The sequence below is a fragment of the Schistocerca gregaria genome, chromosome 3, assembly GCF_023897955.1.
Source record: "Schistocerca gregaria isolate iqSchGreg1 chromosome 3, iqSchGreg1.2, whole genome shotgun sequence".
Classification (NCBI taxonomy): Eukaryota; Metazoa; Arthropoda; class Insecta; order Orthoptera; family Acrididae; genus Schistocerca; species Schistocerca gregaria.
The window spans coordinates 529874928-529893857 of NC_064922.1; the positions used below are offsets into that span (position 1 = coordinate 529874928).

At 39.2% G+C, this 18930-nt stretch overlaps 1 protein-coding gene across 1 annotated transcript in view; it reads right to left on the reverse strand.

Annotated features, from left to right (window-relative positions):
• LOC126355934 (ATPase family AAA domain-containing protein 5) overlaps positions 1–18930 on the reverse strand; it is a 112464-nt gene that overhangs the window by 23127 nt on the left and 70407 nt on the right. The gene's annotated exons all lie outside the window — the stretch shown is intronic.

An 18930-nucleotide genomic window follows, 5' to 3' on the forward strand; every position in this document is an offset into this window, starting at 1 on the left:
TATAAATTCGAATTCCACCAAACACCGCTTGTTACTTTCGGAAGGATTGAGTCTGAGATTGCGACGTGCTTTTGTAAGCCGGTCGTAGGTCATGTCTCGCCAGCCGATGACAACGGATATTCAGAGCATAGGACAGGTGATGTAGTCAGCCAATAGCAACATCACTCTTAAGCAGCACGGACACACAAACAGGGAAAGGGAATGGTTTAAACTAATATACATAGTGTTGCTAAAAGAAAAGAAAAGCTTTCACGTACCCTTCACTATTGGCCTCTAAGATTAATAAGCTGCAAGAGAAGCTAGGCTTTCACACGTAATGTTGATCTTTTTTGCGCCTGTTACACTTTAAGGTACATCACAGAAATGTGCCAGTAAATTTTTTAACAACGACATAAACGTCTGATCTTCTGGGCTCGAAAATATTCTAATTCTCAAAGATCTGAATTTTGAATGAAAGTCAAACGCTCTGTGATTTAAGAAATTCATTGGACATTCGCACCAAGAGTTCATCTTATGTAAAAGGAAATTTAATTTAATTGAAAGTAATGTTTTTCAAACAATCATTCGGAATATTTTCCCACGACCTGTTAGAAATAGATTCATTTCAGCAGTTGCGCCAGATGACAGGCGTCGCCGTGCTTGCACAGCTACGATGACGCAGGAAGCCCCTGCATTTGTACGTGTAAAACATTAAAAGATCTTACATTATGTCATAAAAGAAACAAGATGTTAGAGGGTACTCCAAGAGTATGGGAATTTTGTAAACCCTGTTAAAATGCATAATCTGGCTTAAAGTGAACATTTGTATGTCCAGATTCAGATGTACCAGTACCACATTATCTCATGTTTGGTTCTTTATTATGGCATAATGCCATACGTGCTAGACGATGAAAACGTAAACTTAAAATCTAGCAAACAGTTGAAACTAGGCAATAGCGTGGATATAAACACTTCGTTTCAAATAAATTGACTGCCTCAGTCGAAAAGATTAATAAAAGTCAATTTTCTTTAACAAACCAAGAAAGATAACTTCATTGTTCTGCAAGGCGATTAACGCTTGACTGCCAGAAAGGTAGAAACAAAATAAAATCCAAAACTAATAACTTATTATAGCCTTCCGTAATTATGAGTATGTATTTTAATTCACTTGATAGCTCTCAACCACAGATATCCATTTAGTTTTCATTTGACGTGAGAGCAATAAACGAAGAGGAAACAACAAAATCACTTAACGTAAACACGGGTCACATGGAGGCTACCACCTACCCACTACAACTTAGACTGCTCTGTGGATCAAGTCCGGATCTATGATATTTCCGAACCAGGCCAATATTAGATAGTGGTGCTCCCCATCCCTCAAGCATTTGAGGTAGGACGCCAAAAATTTAAAAAATCGACTTTTCAAAAATATCTTCATATTGTAGCACATGTGTTTCTGATACATAAAACATATATGATTGAGGCAACGTGAGAGATGTTATTTGGTATTAAGTGTGCCGAAGTGCAGTGTCATGCCTCTTCACACAGCATTCTTCCATAGAACTTCTCTGTATTTTGCTCTGCGGAATTCAAATGTGTAATATTTTTTAATGGGTGCCATCAAACTACATTCAGGCCAGTGGAAATTAAAGCGTTCTGTGGCGCCTCGCCTGCTCCCAGTCGGCCGGTTTGACATCCTGCCCCGCTTAAAAGCAATCTCGCAATTAATAGTGGATGGGATTATTTGTAACCGGGAGAACAAGAACTGTTCAGAAAATCTGCAGTGTTTACTGCCTATTAGCTAATAACTTGCTTTTCTGTGTGACATAATATTATATAGTGATACATACGAGTAAAGACAAGAGACAAGCAAGACAGTACACATTTCTTCAATCCTTAAGTCCTGGCTTTTTTTTTTCTCTCTAATCTTGCCACAACTTTATATGGCATACTTTCCTTTCTGGGAAAGAATCTATTACGCCATCAAAGTTCGAAACGTTTCGCTACGTGAAAAAACAAAATGTCGTTGTCTAATGCCAAAAAAGCTGTTAATACAAATAGTACCTAAGACTGATGTCATTTCTCAATCTCATTACGTGTATTTTGTCACTGTCTGCTAGATAAAACGAAATTGGCCTGCCTAATATTGCAGCAGTTGTTTTACACACACACACACACACACACACACACACACACACACACACACACACACACACACACACACACACCAAATAAACGAGAATGTTTTGGCACAAATGGTCGCATACTCTCTAGCTTCTGAATCATGAGAGCGAAAAGTAGTAGTACATAATTTTATATAAATTTGGAATTGTCATATACTTCCGTAATTTGTGACAGTCTCCGTTTCTTCTCCTTCCTCTTTCTAACAAACAAACTTTTCATTACTAATTCTGTAACTATTCCTGCCAGTATGAAACTTCCTGGCAGATTAAAACTGTGTGCCCGACCGAGACACGAACTCGGGACCTTTGCCGTTCGCGGGCAAGTGCTCTACCATCTGAGTTACCGAAGCACGACTCACGCCCGGTACTCACAGCTTTACTTCTGCCAGTATCTCGTCTCCTACCTTCCAAACTTTACAGAAGCTCTCCTGCGGTGCAGTGGTACATGTTAGGGTTCCAGTTATCACACCCTGCAGCCATTCCTGCCAGTCTCACAATTTATTCTCTGGTTAACTTCACTAACCCTGCCACAATCACCCGTTTAGTTATCCGGTTAGGCGTTATTAAGTGCTCATACAACGCGTTTTCTGTGCTACTCCCAGAATAGAACTTTAGTGGTTGCTAGCCGGGGACTGTAGTGCACCGGTCTGGCCAAAACTTTTCTGTCAAAATTTCATTTTCTTGGATACACGGAGACGACAACACGTAATCTTAGTTGCCTATTATTCCTGTTAGTTGTTTATCATGTACTCTAGTAGCCTGAATCAATGGAATTTGCTAGTTATTAAAACAACGCTGATGATTTGCAAACGCTGATGATTTGCAAACCCAGTCAACAGCAATTGTCATTCACCCTTTCGGCTCTATTCGCTCAGCTCGTATAGAACCGTCCCCTTTTGTCTGCACGAAAGTATTTTTCTAGATGGATGGGGATTCCCCTGGCAAAGACACTATGCACGCATTCAAAAATCAATTTACGATTCATTCATAAATCAACTTAGAATTTGATCAAAAAAGTTCAAAAACCAACAGGGGTGTGTTCAAAACCATATGAGTAATTGATAGGCTAATGTGCACTGGATGCTAGGCACTTTGTGAAACAAGGTCTTTTTCCTCAATAATATGAATTTGGTGGTTGCTGAACTTATAATTAGAAAATTGATAACTAAACTTATAACTAGTAGAAAACTGATAACTAAACTTATAATTAGTAGAAAACTGATAACTAAACTTATAAATGAAAAGCCACAATTGCGCATGTCAGCATAAACTTTAGAGCAGTACTTGCAAAGAAGTTGAAACTCAATACGGTTGCCTCGGATATACCACTCACAGGACTAGACTAGCAAAGGCCGTGTTGATGCAGGGGACAGGTGTTGCACCTGCATCTCACACATTAATACGAAGTATTTATCAAGGTGATTATGGCAGTTAACAGATAAAAATGAGGTGAATGTAAATCTCAGTATGGTCAGAATCTTACTTCAGCAGTCTCAAATCTTCAATGACACCTAACTGCCACTGGACATAAAATGTCACAAATGTCCCACAACCAAATATTAGATTAAATAAATGCATATCTCCTAATACTCTGGCTCATTAACATCTTAGAACACAAAATGATACTCCTGAAAGGCAATGAAGGTCTTTTTGGCTAGTCAGTCATGAAAACAAAAACCAATGACAGTGTTTTACGAAATCTGTTACATCAATGGTGGATGGAGCCCTGGGCATGTTTCACAAAGCCCTATGACTGACTTGACAAGGGGTGGTAGATTCGTAGCCAGTGTGCGTGTCGGTGATCCCACATCTATAGTGATTCTAACAATTACTATTTGCCCATATACTTCTAAGGTTTTCAGCTATTTACTATTAGAAATCTCCCCAACAAAATAGATATATCCCAGTCTAGACTGCAAAGCATGGTTGTTAAAGATATCCACAATAACATTCACCACAATTTTTAGTGTTTTGGGTAAGGTGCTGGTAAGGTAACTTTTTTTATTAGAACACTATGCAACACTGCTTTGTGCCAACATGTAAGACCCCCATTTCCCTAGCATGGGACTATAAACAAATCTATTACTATTCTGAGAACTAATTCCCTCGTCACAGCACTACGAAAAACCTATGACACTGAATTAGTCTTCTGACTGGTTTGATGCAACCCACCACGAATTCCTCACCCATGCCAACCTCTTAATCTCAAAGCAGTAACTGCAACATACATCCTCAATCATTTGCTGGGTGTATTCCAACAGCTGTTTTCCTCTACAGTTTTTACCCTCTACAGCTCCCTCCAGTACCATGGAAGTTATTCCTTGATATCTTAACATATATCCTACCGTCCTGTCCCTTATTCTGGTTAGTATTTTCCATATATTGCTTTCCTCTCCAATTCTCCAGGGAACCTCCTCATTCCTACCTTATTAGTCCATCTAATTTTCAACATTCTTCTGTAGCACCACATCCAAATGCTTTGATTCTGTTCCATCCTGTTCTGTTGGGGTTTTCCCCACAGTCCATGATTCACTACCGTACGAAGCTTTGTTCCAAACGTACATTCCCACTAATTTACCCCTCAAAGTAAGGCCTATATTTGATACAAGTAAACTTCTCTTGGTCAGGAATGCCCTTTTTCCCAGTGCTACTCTGCTTTTAATGTCCTCCTTGCTCCAACCGTCTTTGGTTATTTTGCTACCTAAGTACCAGAATTCCTTAATTTCATCTACTTCATGTTCATCAATCCTGATGTTACGTTTCTCACTTTTCTCATTTCTGATATTTCTCACTGCTTTCAGCTTTCTTCGATTTACTTCTTCTTTCTTTTAGTGTTCAACCCTGAGGTTGGTTTGCAGCAGAGCGCCATTCCTCTCTTCTGTCTGCTTTCCTCTTCATTTCCACATATGTGTTACATCCAACATCATTCATGATCTGTTGCATGTATGATATCCTTGGTCGCCCCCGCCGATTCCTTCCCTCAATAACTCCTTCTGCTATTGTTCCAATGATATTGTTGTGTCGTAGGATGTGCCCTACAAGTTTGTCTCTTCTTGTTTGGATGTGCCTCCACAGAGATCTGGTTTCCTGTACTCTTCTAAGCACCTCTTAATTTGTTACTTTGTCTGTCCAGCTGATCTTCATCATCCTTCTATAGCACCACATCTCCAGGGCCTCTAGCCGTCTTCTCTCTGCTCTTCCAACTGTCCAAGTTTCACATCCATATAGGGCCACACTCCAAACGAAACCTTTCATGATGCGTTTCCTTATTTTCAGACTGATGTTGTTGCTGGTGAGTAAGTTCCTTCTCCGATTAAATGCAATTTTGGCCTTTTGTATTCTGGTCGCAATTTCTTTCCGGCTTCTACCATCCCTTGTGATTTTGCTTCCCAGGTAAGTAAATTCCTGTATCACTTCCAGCTCCTCTCTTCCAATTCTAATTCTCGGAGGTTCATGTTCTGCTCCTGTACTGCATACCATCACTTTAGTCTTTTTCTTGTTTATTCTCATTCCATACTGATTGTATAGAATTTTTTCCGTTGTTCTGAGGACTTCCTCTAGATCTTCTTCTGTCTCCGTGACTATAGCAATATCATCTGCATAACGTACCATGTCTATCTTCTGCCCATTAATTTTGATCCCCACCTCAGTAGTTTCTCGAACTTGGTCTATAGCTTCCTGGATGTAAGCATTGAATATAAGAGGAGAGAGAGCACATCCTTGTCTTACCCCTTTTCTAATATTTGCTTGTTGTTCCTGGTGACAGTTCCTAATCACTGCCACCTCATTCTTATAGAAACTGAGTATCACGCGGATGTCTTTGTACTTTATTCCAATTTTCCTCAGCACTCTGAACATCTCTTGCCAGATAACGTTATGAAATGCCTTTTCCATGTCTATAAAGGCAATATAAGTTGGTTTATTTTTCTGTAATTGCTTTTCGATAATGAGTCTTAGTGCCAGAATCGCCTCTCTTGTTCCCAATCCCCTTCTGAAACCAAACTGATCTTCACTCAGCATATCCTCCACCTACTCTTCAATTCTCTTCACAACTATTTTTATGAGAATTTTTGATGCATGTGATATTAGGCTAAGAGTTCGGTGCTGTTCACATTTTGTAGCTGCTGCCTTCTTTGGTATAGGAACAATGATACATTTCTGGAAGTCTGTCGGTATCTCTCCTGTGTTATAGATGGACCTAATAAGTTTAAGCAGCATCATTTTCATGCCGTCACCAGCATTCTTTATTAGTTCTGCAGGGATGTCATCAATACCCGTTGCTTTGTTGTCCTGTAGTTCTTTTAGAGCTCTGTCAAATTCTTCTTGCAGAATGTCATCTCCCTTGTCATCTTCGTCTACTTCCTCTTCTCTTCCTATTACTTCCTCCGAAAGAGGTGTTCCAGCATACAACTCCTCTATGTATTCTTTCCATCTCTTCAGCATGTCTTCACCAAACAGCATTTTCCCCTCTTTATTTTCTATTGTGCCTGAGAGTACTGTTTTACGTTTGTTAAAAAAAAAAAATTGATTTGCTGTTCTGTAAGCTAAATCAGTTCTTCCGTTTTGCATATTTTCTTCTACTTTCCTGCACATTTCTCCAAGAAAATTTTCTTTTGCTTTCCTAGCTTCTCTATTAACTAAATTCCTTAGTCTTCTGTATTCAGCTTTTCCTTGTTCCTCAGTTGCATTTTTGTATAATCTTCTGTTTTCTATAAGCTCAATAATATCTGTTGTAATCCATTTCCTCTTGTTTTTGGGTTCAGTTCTTCCAACTATCTTTTCTGCTGCTTTGTATATACCAGATTTAATCTGATTCCAGTCTTCATTTACTCCACCATGTTGAAAATTTTTAATTAGGTTGTCTGTTTCATGAGCATAGTGCTTTGCCAGTCCCTCAGTTTTCAGTTTTTCTAGTTCCCATTTAAGTTTTACTGGCTTCTTCTTCAAACGTTTGAATCTCAGTGAACTTTTCATCATGACCAGGTTATGATCACTGCCTATGTCTGCAGATGGATAGCTCCTGCAATCTTTTATCTGGTTCCTAAAACGTGCTTTCACTAGAATGTAGTCAATCTGTTGTCTCCTCAGGTCTCCAGGGGCCTTCCATGTATATCTTCTTCGTTTGTGGTGTTGGAAAAGTGTGTTTGCAACAACTAATTGGTGCTTTGAGCAGAACTCGATCAGTCGATCACCTCTTTCATTTCTTCTTCCAAGTCCATATTTGCCAACAATTCCTTCCTCCGGGTCTTCACCCACAATCGCGTTCCAGTCCCCCATGGCAATCAGGTTTTCATCTCCCTTAACATTTCTCATCACATCACTTATTTCTTCGTATATTTCGTCAATGACTGCATCTTCTTCTTTGGATGTTGGCATGTATATTTGTATTATCACAGTGTCCTTTGGTTTAGTTTCAAGTTTGACTAGTATTATTCGAGAGCTATATTGCACATATCCCTTGACACGTGAGCCATAGTTTTTCCTCAAGATTATTCCAACTCCTCCCATTCCCGGTCTATCTTGGTCAGTTCCGGTGTGAATGACACTGTATTCTCCAGACCAGAAATCACCTGGTTGGGGCCATCTCCGATATGCCCAGGATATCGATTTCCAGTCGCTCCATTTCAAATTTTATCATTTCGATTTACTCTAAATCCATATTCTGTACTCATTAGACTGTTCATTCCAATCAGCACATCCTGTAATACTTCTTCACTTCTAATCAGGACAGCAATGTCATAAGCGAATCATATAATTGATATCTTTTCACACTGAACTTTAATTCCACTCTTCAACCTTTCTTTCATTTCCGTCATTGTTCCTCTGATGTCTAGACTAACAAGTAGGGGAGAAAGACTACATCCCTGGCTTACACGTTTCATAATCCGAGTACATTGTTCTTCATCTCCCATTCTTATTAGTTTTAGTTAGGGCCTCGCTGCGATGGAGCACTTCCTTTCACGCGAATCATCTGCCACCCTACCTAAAACGATCAAAGGCAGAGCCACGTGTGAAAGCACCCACGTGATTTACCAACTGACCTGCCTACACTGTGATGCTTTCTATATGGGAATGACCAGCAACAAACTGTCCATTCGCATGAATGGACACAGACAGACAGTGTTTGTTGGTAATGAGGATCACACTGTGGCTAAACATGCCTTGGTGCAAGGCCAGCACGTCTTGGCACAGTGTTACACCGTCCGAGTTATCTGGATACTTCCCACCAACACCAACCTATCCGAACTCTGGAGATGGGAACTTGCCCTTCAATATATCCTCTCTTCTCGTTATCCACCAGGCCTCAATCTCCGCTAATTTCAAGTTGCCGCCACTCATACCTCACCTGTCTTTCAACAACATCTTTGCCTCCACACTTCCGCCTCGACTTACATCTCTGCCATTACTCTTTGCCTTTAAGTATGTCCGCTTATGTCTGTTTCTGTGTCTGTGTGTGTGTGTGTGTGTGTGTGTGTGTGTGTGTGTGTGTGAGTGAGTGAGTGAGTGAGTGAGTGTGAGTGAGTGTGTGTGTGTGAGTGAGTGAGTGAGTGAGTGTGTGTGAGTGTGTGTGTGTGTTGTCGGGCGCACGCGCGCGCGGGGGCGCGCGGGGACGCGCGGGCGCGTGCGCGAGTATATACCTATCCTTTTTTCCCCCCTAAGGTAAGTCTTTCCGCTCTCGGGATTGGAATGACTCCTTATCCTCTCCCTTAAAACCCACATCCTTTCATCTTTCCTTTTCCTTCCCTCTTTCCTGACGAAGCAGCCGCCGGTTGCGAAAGCCCGAAATTCTGTGTGTGTGTTTGTGTGTTTTATTCATTGTGCCTTTCTACCGGCACTTTCCCGCTTGGTAAGTCTTGGAATCTTTGTTTTAGACACACAAACAAACAGAAACATACACACACAAAATTCAAGCTTTTGCAACCAACGGTTGCTTCGTCAGGAAAGAGGGAAGGAGAGGGAAAGACGAAAAGATGTGGGTTTTAAGGGTGAGGGTAAGGAGTCATTCCAATCCCGGGAGTGGAAAGACTTACCTTAGGGGGGAAAAAGGACAGGTATACACTATCACACACGCGCGCACTAATATTAATATTACTATTACTGAAATTCTTAGTTATACACATGCAACTACATTTAGAGTTACTTGTTTCTTTTTTTTACCATTTCTAAAAGACTCGCCCATGGAATAGAAGGGGTTGCCCAAAAGAAATTATTTTAAACCACATTTAAAACTTAATCTGCTACCTGCCAGACACTTTTATGTTGCTGGGCAAATGATCCAAGATTTTTGTTGCTGAATTATGTACTCCTTTTTGAGCAACTGACAGCTTCAATAATAGATAGGAAAGGCCATTTTTCCCTCTAGTGTTGTACGTATGAACATCACTGTTCTTCGCAAATTGAGATGGATTATTTTTAATGAATTTCATTAGCGAATCTATGTACTCTGATAATGCAGTTAAAATGCTTAACTCCTTGAAAAGGTGCCTACATTACGTCCTTGGGTGAACACTATTAATTATTTTCCCTGCTCTCTTTTGTGCAATCAATATTTTATGTCTAAGTGGTGAGTTACCGGAGAAAACTATTCCATAATACATTATTGAGTGGAAATATGCAAAGTATCTTAGGAGGGTGATCTGTTTATTACCAAGACTAGCGATTATACCAAAAATGAAAGAAGCTGAACTTAGTTGTCTGGTAAGTCAGTAATATGCTTCTCCCAGTTCAAGTTGTCATCAATGTGAACACCAAAAAATTTGGAGAAATTTACCCTGTTAACTAAGCCCTGTTCATATGCTACATCAATTGTCAGTATGACTCTATTCGGTGTACAGAACTGGATATAGTGAATTTTTTCAAAATTAAGGGAGAGTCCATTTTCTGATAACCACTTAATAATTCTTTGAAAGACATCCTTAACAATATCTTCAGTGCTTTTTCTGGAATGGGATTTATTATAACACTCATGTCATCTGCAAAAAGTATTAGTTCCCCTTGCTGAATGTTAAGTGAGAGGTCATTCACGTAAATAAGGAACAGCAGAGGACCTAACATTGAACCCTGTGGGACTCCCTTTGTGATAACTCCCCATTCACTAAAATTTACCACCCTCCCAACATTATTTGTGCTGTTCAGCACAACTTTTTGCTTTCTGTTCATTAAGTATGATTCAAACCAGCTGTGTGTATAGCCTTCAATTCCATAAAACCTGAGTTTTTCTAAGAGTGTGACATAATCCGCACAGTCAAATGCCTTGGAGAGATCACAAAAAATACCAACTGACAATAATTTGTTATTTAGGGCTTGTACTGTTTGATAGGTAAATGTGTAGATAGCATTCTCAGTCGAGTGACCATTCTGGAATCTGAACTGTGACATGTTGAGTAAATTGCTTTCACTTACATGTGAGACTACTCTTGAATACGTAACATTTTTGAATATTTTAGAAATTGAAGTCAGCAATGAGATTGGTCTATAATTATTTAACTCACTCTTGTCACCTTTCTTATGAAGAGGTTTGACAATTGCATATTCCAATCTGTCTGGAAAAATTCCCTGTGCCAGTGAAGCATTACATATATCGCTAAGGACTCCACTTATTAAATTAAAACAACACTTCACAATTCTGCTAGAGACTCCATCAACACCACATGAGCTCTTGTTTTTCAGTATATTTATAATTCCCGTAATTTCAGTGAGGTATGTTGGTGCTATTTCTAAAGGCCTAAAGTCCTGGGGAATGACATTTTTACATATATTTTTGCTTCTTCAACTGAACCATATAACTCTATTTTTGGTGTTACATTCAGAAAGTGAGTGTTAAAAATACTTGCAACTTGTGAATTATCACTCACAACATCATCATTTAGCTTTATTGCAGTGGTATGCTGTGCACTGTTGGGCTGCCCCATCTCCCATTTGACAATATTCCATATAGTTTTAATCTTATTACCCGCAATTTTAATTTCTGTCAGAACACGTACGCTTCTCGACTTCTTAATAACTTTCCTCAAAATATTACAGTATCTTTTGTAATAAGCAAGTACGCTTCTCGACTTCTTAATAACTTTCCTCAAAATATTACAGTATCTTTTGTAATAAGCAAGTAATGTCAGATCCTGACTTATTCAGGCCTGTCCATATATTTCCCTCTTCCTCTTACACGATATCTTAATTCCCTTAGTAATCCATGGCTTATTTGACTTTGTAATGGCTTTTATGGATAATGTTTCAGGAAAGAAACTCTAAAAAATTGAGACAAATTTATGGTGGAATAAATTGAATTTGGCATCAGCATCATTTTCTGTGTATACTTCATCCTATTCTACCTCTTCTAGACTGCACTTAAAGCTCTGTATCCTGTACGCAATAACAAGCCTCCCTGCCTTGTATGAACCTGCTTGAATCCTGTAAGGTGCTATATGTGTTATTTCCAGTAACTGTGCATCATTATTCCCTCTTGGTTCTTGTACATATTCTTTATTACCTGTCTTTGCATGTATCTTACGGCTATTTTTCTCAGAATTTCAAACATCTTGCACTATTTTATGCTGTCGAAGGCTTTTCCCTGGTTGACAAATCCTATGAACATGTCTTGCTTTTTCTTCATTCTTCCTTCTGTTATCAACTACAATGTTAGAACTGCCTCTCTGGTGCCTTTACCTTTCCTAAAGCCAAACTGACTGTAATCTAACATATCCTCAATTTTCTTTTCCATTCTTCTGTACATTATTTGGGCAGTAAACTTGGATGCATGAGCTGTTAAGCCAATTGTGCAATGACAGTCAGATGGTACATTGCTGGGCTCGTAGATTCTACACACCAATGTGGAAAGTCATTTTGTTGCCATTTCCTCCAATAATTTTAAAAATGCCGATGGAGTGTTGTCTGTCCCTCCTGCCTTATTCCCCAGATATCATCAAAGCTGTTTTAAGTTCTAATTCTAATACTGAATCCCCTATCTCTTCTATATTGACTCCTGTTTCTTCTCCTACCACGTCATCAGACCTATCTTCCTCCTCATAGAGGCCTTCAATGTACTCATTCCACTTATTTGCTCTCCCCTCTGCATTTAATAGTGGAATTCACATTGCACTCTTAATGTTACCACATTGATTTTAATTTCAGCAAAGGTTCTTTTGACTTTTCTATATTCTTGAGTCAGTCCTTCCGACAATCGTTTCATTTTAGATTTCTTTCCATTTTTCCTGTAGCCATTTCGTCTTAGCTTCTCTGCACATCCTGTTTATTTCATTTGTAAGTGACTTGTATTTCAGCAATCCTGGATTTCCCTGAATAGTTTCATACTTCCTTCTTACATTGATCAATTTTTTGCTTGCTTGTGTTAACTAAGGTTTCTTCGGAGTTACCTTCACTGTAATTATGTTTTTCTCTCCAATTTCTGTGATTGTCCTTTTCTAAATGTACATTCCCCTTCAACTGAACTGCCTACTGTGCCATTTCTTATTGCAGTAACTATAGCTGTAGTGAACTTCAAGCATATCTCCTTATTCCCTAGTACTTTCATATCCCACTTCTTTCCAAATTGATTTTTCCCGACTAATCTCAAACTTCACCCTACTCTTCATCTCTAGTAAATTGTGATCAAAGTCCATGATGTAACCTAACTGAAATCTTACTGTATCTCCCGGCCTTTTCCAAGTACACTTCCTCCTCTTGTGATTCTTAAACAGTTTATTACTAGATGAAATTTATTGCAGAAGTCAGTTAATCTTTCTTTTCTTTCACTCCTAGTACCAAGCCCATATTCTTCCATAATACTACTTCTACTCCATCCCCCGAACTGCATTCCAATTGGCCAAGAGTATTAGATTTTCATTTCCCTTTACATACCGACTTACCCATTCAGTAACCTCCTCACATACTTTCTCTATCTCTTCATCTTCAGCTTGCGACATCGGCATGAATACCTAAACTTTTGTTGTTGGTGATGGTTTGCTGTCGATTCTGATGAGAAGAACCTTATCACTGAGCTGTTCACAGTAACCAACACTCTGCCCTACCTATCTATTCATAACAAATCCTACTCCTGTTATAACATTTTCTATTGTTGTTGCTATCACCCTATACTCATCTGACAAGGATTTCTGGTCTTCTCTCTATTTCCTTTCACTGACCCACACTATATCTAGATTAAGCCTTCAGATTTTTTAGTTTCTCAGCCACATTCGAACTTCTGATATTCCATGCCCCAACTTTTAGAATATTACCCTTTTATTGGTTATTCAATCTTTTTCTCATGGTTCCTTCCCCTTTGGTAATCCCTTCCCAGAGATCCGAATGGGGGACTATTCCGGAATCTTTTGCCAATAGAGAAATCAGCATGACACTTTTTCATTACAGGCCACATGTCCCCTACTGTTGTTATCGTTGTCACCACTGTCGTCATCTTCAGTCATAAGACTGGTTTGATGCAGTTCTCCATGCTACTCCATCCCGTGCAAGTCTCTTCATCTCCAAATAAATACGGCAACCTGCATTCATTTGAAGTTGGTTACTTTATGCATCTCTTGGTCTCCCTCTGTAATTTTTACCCTCCCACACATCACTATTACTAAATTCAAAATTACGATGATGTCTCAGAATCTGACCTACTCGTATTAATTAATCCCTTCTTTTTGTCAAGTTATGCCACGAATTTCTTTTCTCTTCAATTTTATTTAGTACCTTCTCATTAGTTATGCAGTCTACCCAATTAATCTTCAGCAAGCTTCTGCACCACAACATTTGAAGATTTCTCTTCTTGTCTGAACTGCTTATCATCCATGTTTCACTTCTATACAAGGTTACACTCAACACACATACCTCCAGAAAAAGATTTCTATACACTTAAATTTATATTTAATGATTAACAAAGTCCTTTTCTTCAACAACACTTTTCTTGCCATTGCCGTTCTACATTTATATCCTCTCTACTTCAGCCATTGTAAGTTATTTTACTGCCAAAATAGCAGAACTTATCTTCTACTTTCAGTGTCTCATTTCCTAATCAAATTCCTCAGTGTCACCTGATTTAATTTGACTACATCCCATCATCCTTGTTTTTCAATTAAACAATCTGCTTGTATTTATGTTTTATTTACATGCATGTATCAGTGTATCTCTGCAAGTGGGATGACAATCATCATATCACATTCGCAGTACTTGCTGCTCGAGAAGTTTATTCCATGTCTTTGCCTCCTGCCTTGGAGACATGGTGTGCATCATAAGGGATAAGAGAAAACTTGTAATATACACACACCCAACTGGAATCTCCAAAGTAAGACAGGTTTTCGGGTTTTGTCCTTATCAATGATTTTGCCATGTTTCAACTAATGTAACAGCTTTCTAATGCACATTTATTATAAACAAGCATATAATATGCAAGAGACTGTCAATGTGAAACCAAGCACTGATTTCAAGAGTTGGATGTTTTTGTTTGTACTCTTACAACTTCCAGCAGTAATTGCAGCATTTCGAAAACAGAAGTTTGAACAGAAAAGATTGGCGACTGTGCTGAGATAATAAGGCGAGGAAGATTAAATAACAGGAAGGCTAAGCTCCTGATCAATTTGACTTTGCCACCTGATACAACAGGAAAGGATGTGAGGAACATTGCAACTTCTAAGTCCTTTGCTGTCTCTGCCAGAATTACAATGTCACCAGCAAACTTCAAAGTTTTTCTATTTGTTTTCCCTGAACTTTGTGTCCATTTTTTCCTTGCTTTACTTGACAGTTTGCTCAATGAACAGATTGAATAACACTGGGGGTAGGCTACAATCCAGTCTCACTCCTTTCTCGACCACAGATTCCTTTCACACAAGTACAGGTTGTACATGAATTTTCACTCCCTGGCACCTTCACAAATTAAAAGAGCATATCCAGTCAACAATGTCAAAAGCTTTCTCCAAATATACTAATTCTAAAAATATAGGTTTGCCTTCCCTTAACCAGGCTTAACTTAAGTCGTAGGGTCAGCATTGTCCTGCAAGTTCCAACATTTCTCCAGAATCCAAACTGATCTCCCTGAGATTGGCTTCTACTACTTTTTCCATTCTTCTGTGAATAATTCATATCAGTATTTTGCAATCATGACTTACAAACTGATAGTTCGCTAAGAGTCACATCTGTCAGCACTTACTTTATTTGGAATTCTTGTTAAATGCTTGAAATCTTTAGAGTATTTCTCCTGTCTCTCATATCTTGCCCACCTGTGGAATAGTTTAGTCATGGCTGGCTCTCCCAGGGATATCAGCAGTTAAGAGGCTGAGGGATCTTCTATTCCAGAAGCCTTGTTTCGACCTTCAGTGCTCTGTCAAATTCTGTTCACAGTATTGTGTCTCCCCTCTCACATTCATTTACCTTCTCTTTCTTTTCTAACACTGGCTTCAAGTTCATTTCCCTTCTATAGCCCTTCGATATACTCCTACCACTATCAGCTCTGGCCACCAGTACTTAACCATTTTGCACTTCCTGTCCATCTCATTTTTTTTTTTTTAAATCCTTTTTGTCCTATCAATTTCCTACATTTTCTCTTTTCATATCTATGGATTTCTATCATGTCCTTTTTTTTTTTTTTTTTTTTTTTAACCACTGATTCTGCAGCCATCACTATTATTGTTCTCAATGCTAATCCCATGTGTTCTGGTGTATTCCTTTCCCTGTTTGTCGCCTAATGCTGCCTTTGAAATTCTCAACAGCCTCAGGTACATTCAAGGTCCCTTCTCCAACCTTTTTGCAAATTCTTCAGTTTTAGTTTACAGTTCTTAACCAATAAAGTATGGTAAGAGTCCACTTTAAACACATGTATGCATGTGTGTTTCACCTGACAATGTGAAAGCCTTGAAAAACTAGTTATATCTTATCCATTATACCCTTGAAAACAACATTTCACATTTTAATTTCCACTTGAAACAAGGTATGGACTTTGCAATAAGACAACATAAAAACATTGGACTGGCAATAATAAGGGCTGTGGCACTGAAAGTACACTACAGCAGAAAACATTGGGTACATGCACTGTATGACCATGCAACTATTGGCAATAAATAGTCAAATTCAAACATCAAAGAAGGCCGGGAAGTACATAATGATAGTTTTGCTACAGCTGGGTAGTAAAAACAGATCAAACATAATCAAAATATTCAAGAATAAAGGTGAGGAACAGATTAACAAATTTTCTGTTGAGGGACCAGGAACAGTCCAATATGACTTGCTTCTCTAATTTTTTTTATCCATGCTGATACCCAAAAATTTGGGCAGACCAGAATACAAACTCAGGTTCCTTGCATTTGTGAACTATTACCTTAAGCATTTAGGCCATTCGAGATCACAAATGGAATCATGTCACACCTTCACTGTCATTGCTGTTTCCTTTCCACTTCCACACACAACATGCACAGGTACTCTCTGGGGCTATATAAGGATAATACTTCTGAAGGAATGAATCTGGTTGAAGAGCTACCCAGGGTTGTTAATATTGTTGCAAGCTGTGCTGCATGAATTGTAGAGTAGTGTTCAGCACTGCTGGCTGGCATGCTGTGTTGGCACTTTAAATCTGATCGCCCAAAAATATTTGTTAGTATTTATCATTTCTAGAAGGTTATTGAAATTTCTTATGCTGGGAATGTTTGGACATTATGGAATATTCTGTATCCTTATAAATACCAGCACACACTGATCAAGAGGCAGTCTCGTCCATCTGTACGTTGGTGTCCATAAATACACATGCTTTCAATGCTAAGTGTGGTAGTTGACTGATGATCCTGTATCCTGATTTGGACTTGAATACAGTTATGACGCGAAGAAAATATTTGGTGATAATCAGCAGCAAGTTGAGTTCACGCAAGAACAATTTAATATCACACCAAATGTTATGGGGAAATGAGGCAACCTTAGATAAATACCGTTTTGGCCAGGATGAGATTTTCACTCTGCAGCGGAGTGTGCACTAATAAGAAACTTCCTGGCAGAAGTGTGTGCCGGACCGAGACTCAAAATCGGGACCTTTGCCTTTCTCGGGAGAACTTCGCAAGAGAGCTTCTGTAAAGTTTGGAAGGTAGGAGACGAGGTACTGGCAGAAGTAAAGCTGTGAGGATGGGGCGTGAGTAGTGCTTGGGTATCTCAGTTGGCAGAGCACTAGCCCGCGAAAGGCAAAGGTCCCGAGTTCGAGTCTCGGTCCGGCACACAGTTTTAATCTGCCTGGAAGTTTGTCACGTTGTGAATCCGAATACGACAAATCGACAAAATCTTATGTTTGCTGAAAGGAGTCACACAGAAAACATTTACCAAGCTCTTCTGTTAAAGGATGTCACTAGAACAGAGGAATTAGTCAAACAGTGGCAGTGCACCAAGCAAACACAACAAAAAAGAATGGGACAAAAGGAAGGAAGTATGACTCCAGAACTGTGGCAGCTGTGAAAGATCACCATGGCCTCACCTGTCTCATACACCAGATGGTAAAAGAGATACAGTACTTTATGGCAGCCAGAAATGTCGGACTGAACACAATAGATAGCAGCTATAAATGCCAATATCACGTCTGGAGAAAACAGAGAATGTTGAAGAATAAATCTTTAACACCAATCTCCACTACCAGTCAAACGCACCGAGAAGAATAGATTCCGCTAACTTGGACTTCCTCCACCACCATCAAATGACAACTCAGCATCTGAATGATGCAGGTTCAACAAATACCTTCACGAAGTAAAAAGCTCCACAGAAGAACAGACATTTAGATGACAACTTACCAGTCTGTTTCCAATGTGGATGGTTTGGACACGTTTTGGGCTACCGGAAAGAAAATTGCAAGTGTTAAAAAACTATTACACCGCAAGATGTCAACCATCATACCAGTCCTATTCAATGTTTTCAGAAAATGTAGTTGTGATGTTATTTTCAAATGGGGCTTCTGGTAGGCATCACAACCAGTCAGACTCTGGAAGAACGGAGCTCCAGACTGACAAAGCTATTACACCATGCACAGATAACAAAGATTGCTCTGGGTGTTTGTTGTTGTTGATGTTATCCTGCAATCTTCAGGACAAGTTCCAGACATCAGTCTAGAAGCTCAGTTAAACAGTGAAGCTGGACAATACTTAGAAAGACAATGTGAATCATCAGGACCAAGAAAGCAAGACAGCTGGCTTGCATATGGTCCCTGAATGCCATGGAGCAAGACAGAGAGCCATATAATGTCAAATACTGGTGAGTGAGGTACACTCAAGACCTGGTAGGTTTTTTTTTTTTCAGTGGTAGAAAGTGAGACTATCAAAAGCTACTAGAACATCTAGATGACAAAACCGCAGATGTCATTCATGTCATTCGTGTGAAGTCCCACTACAGAGCTGAGGGACAGACGATGGAGCTTCTCGTTCAAGGAAACTGAATGCTAACTCAATGATCGTAAACTGAATGCTAACTCAATGATCACAAAGCTTCAATGGGAGGGGCTACCTATAATCCTCACCATAGTGAAGAGTATGTGACAACATGACCCAAATGCTAGGATCCTAAAGCATTGCCATACAGAGGACCACTGATAAGATCAAGATCTAGGATGCTGCAACTGACTCCAAATGGAAACTTCTGAAAAAGTGGGTCACTGTTCCTTCAGGAGCGGGACATGGCCCCAAAATTTGCTGCATGCACTGTAGAGTAGCGCTTAGAATTGCTGGTGGGTCAACTGTACAAATCTGATCAACAGGAAATATTTGTTATTTAGTACTTATCATTTCCACAATGTACGAGTAACTTCTACTTTTTGAAA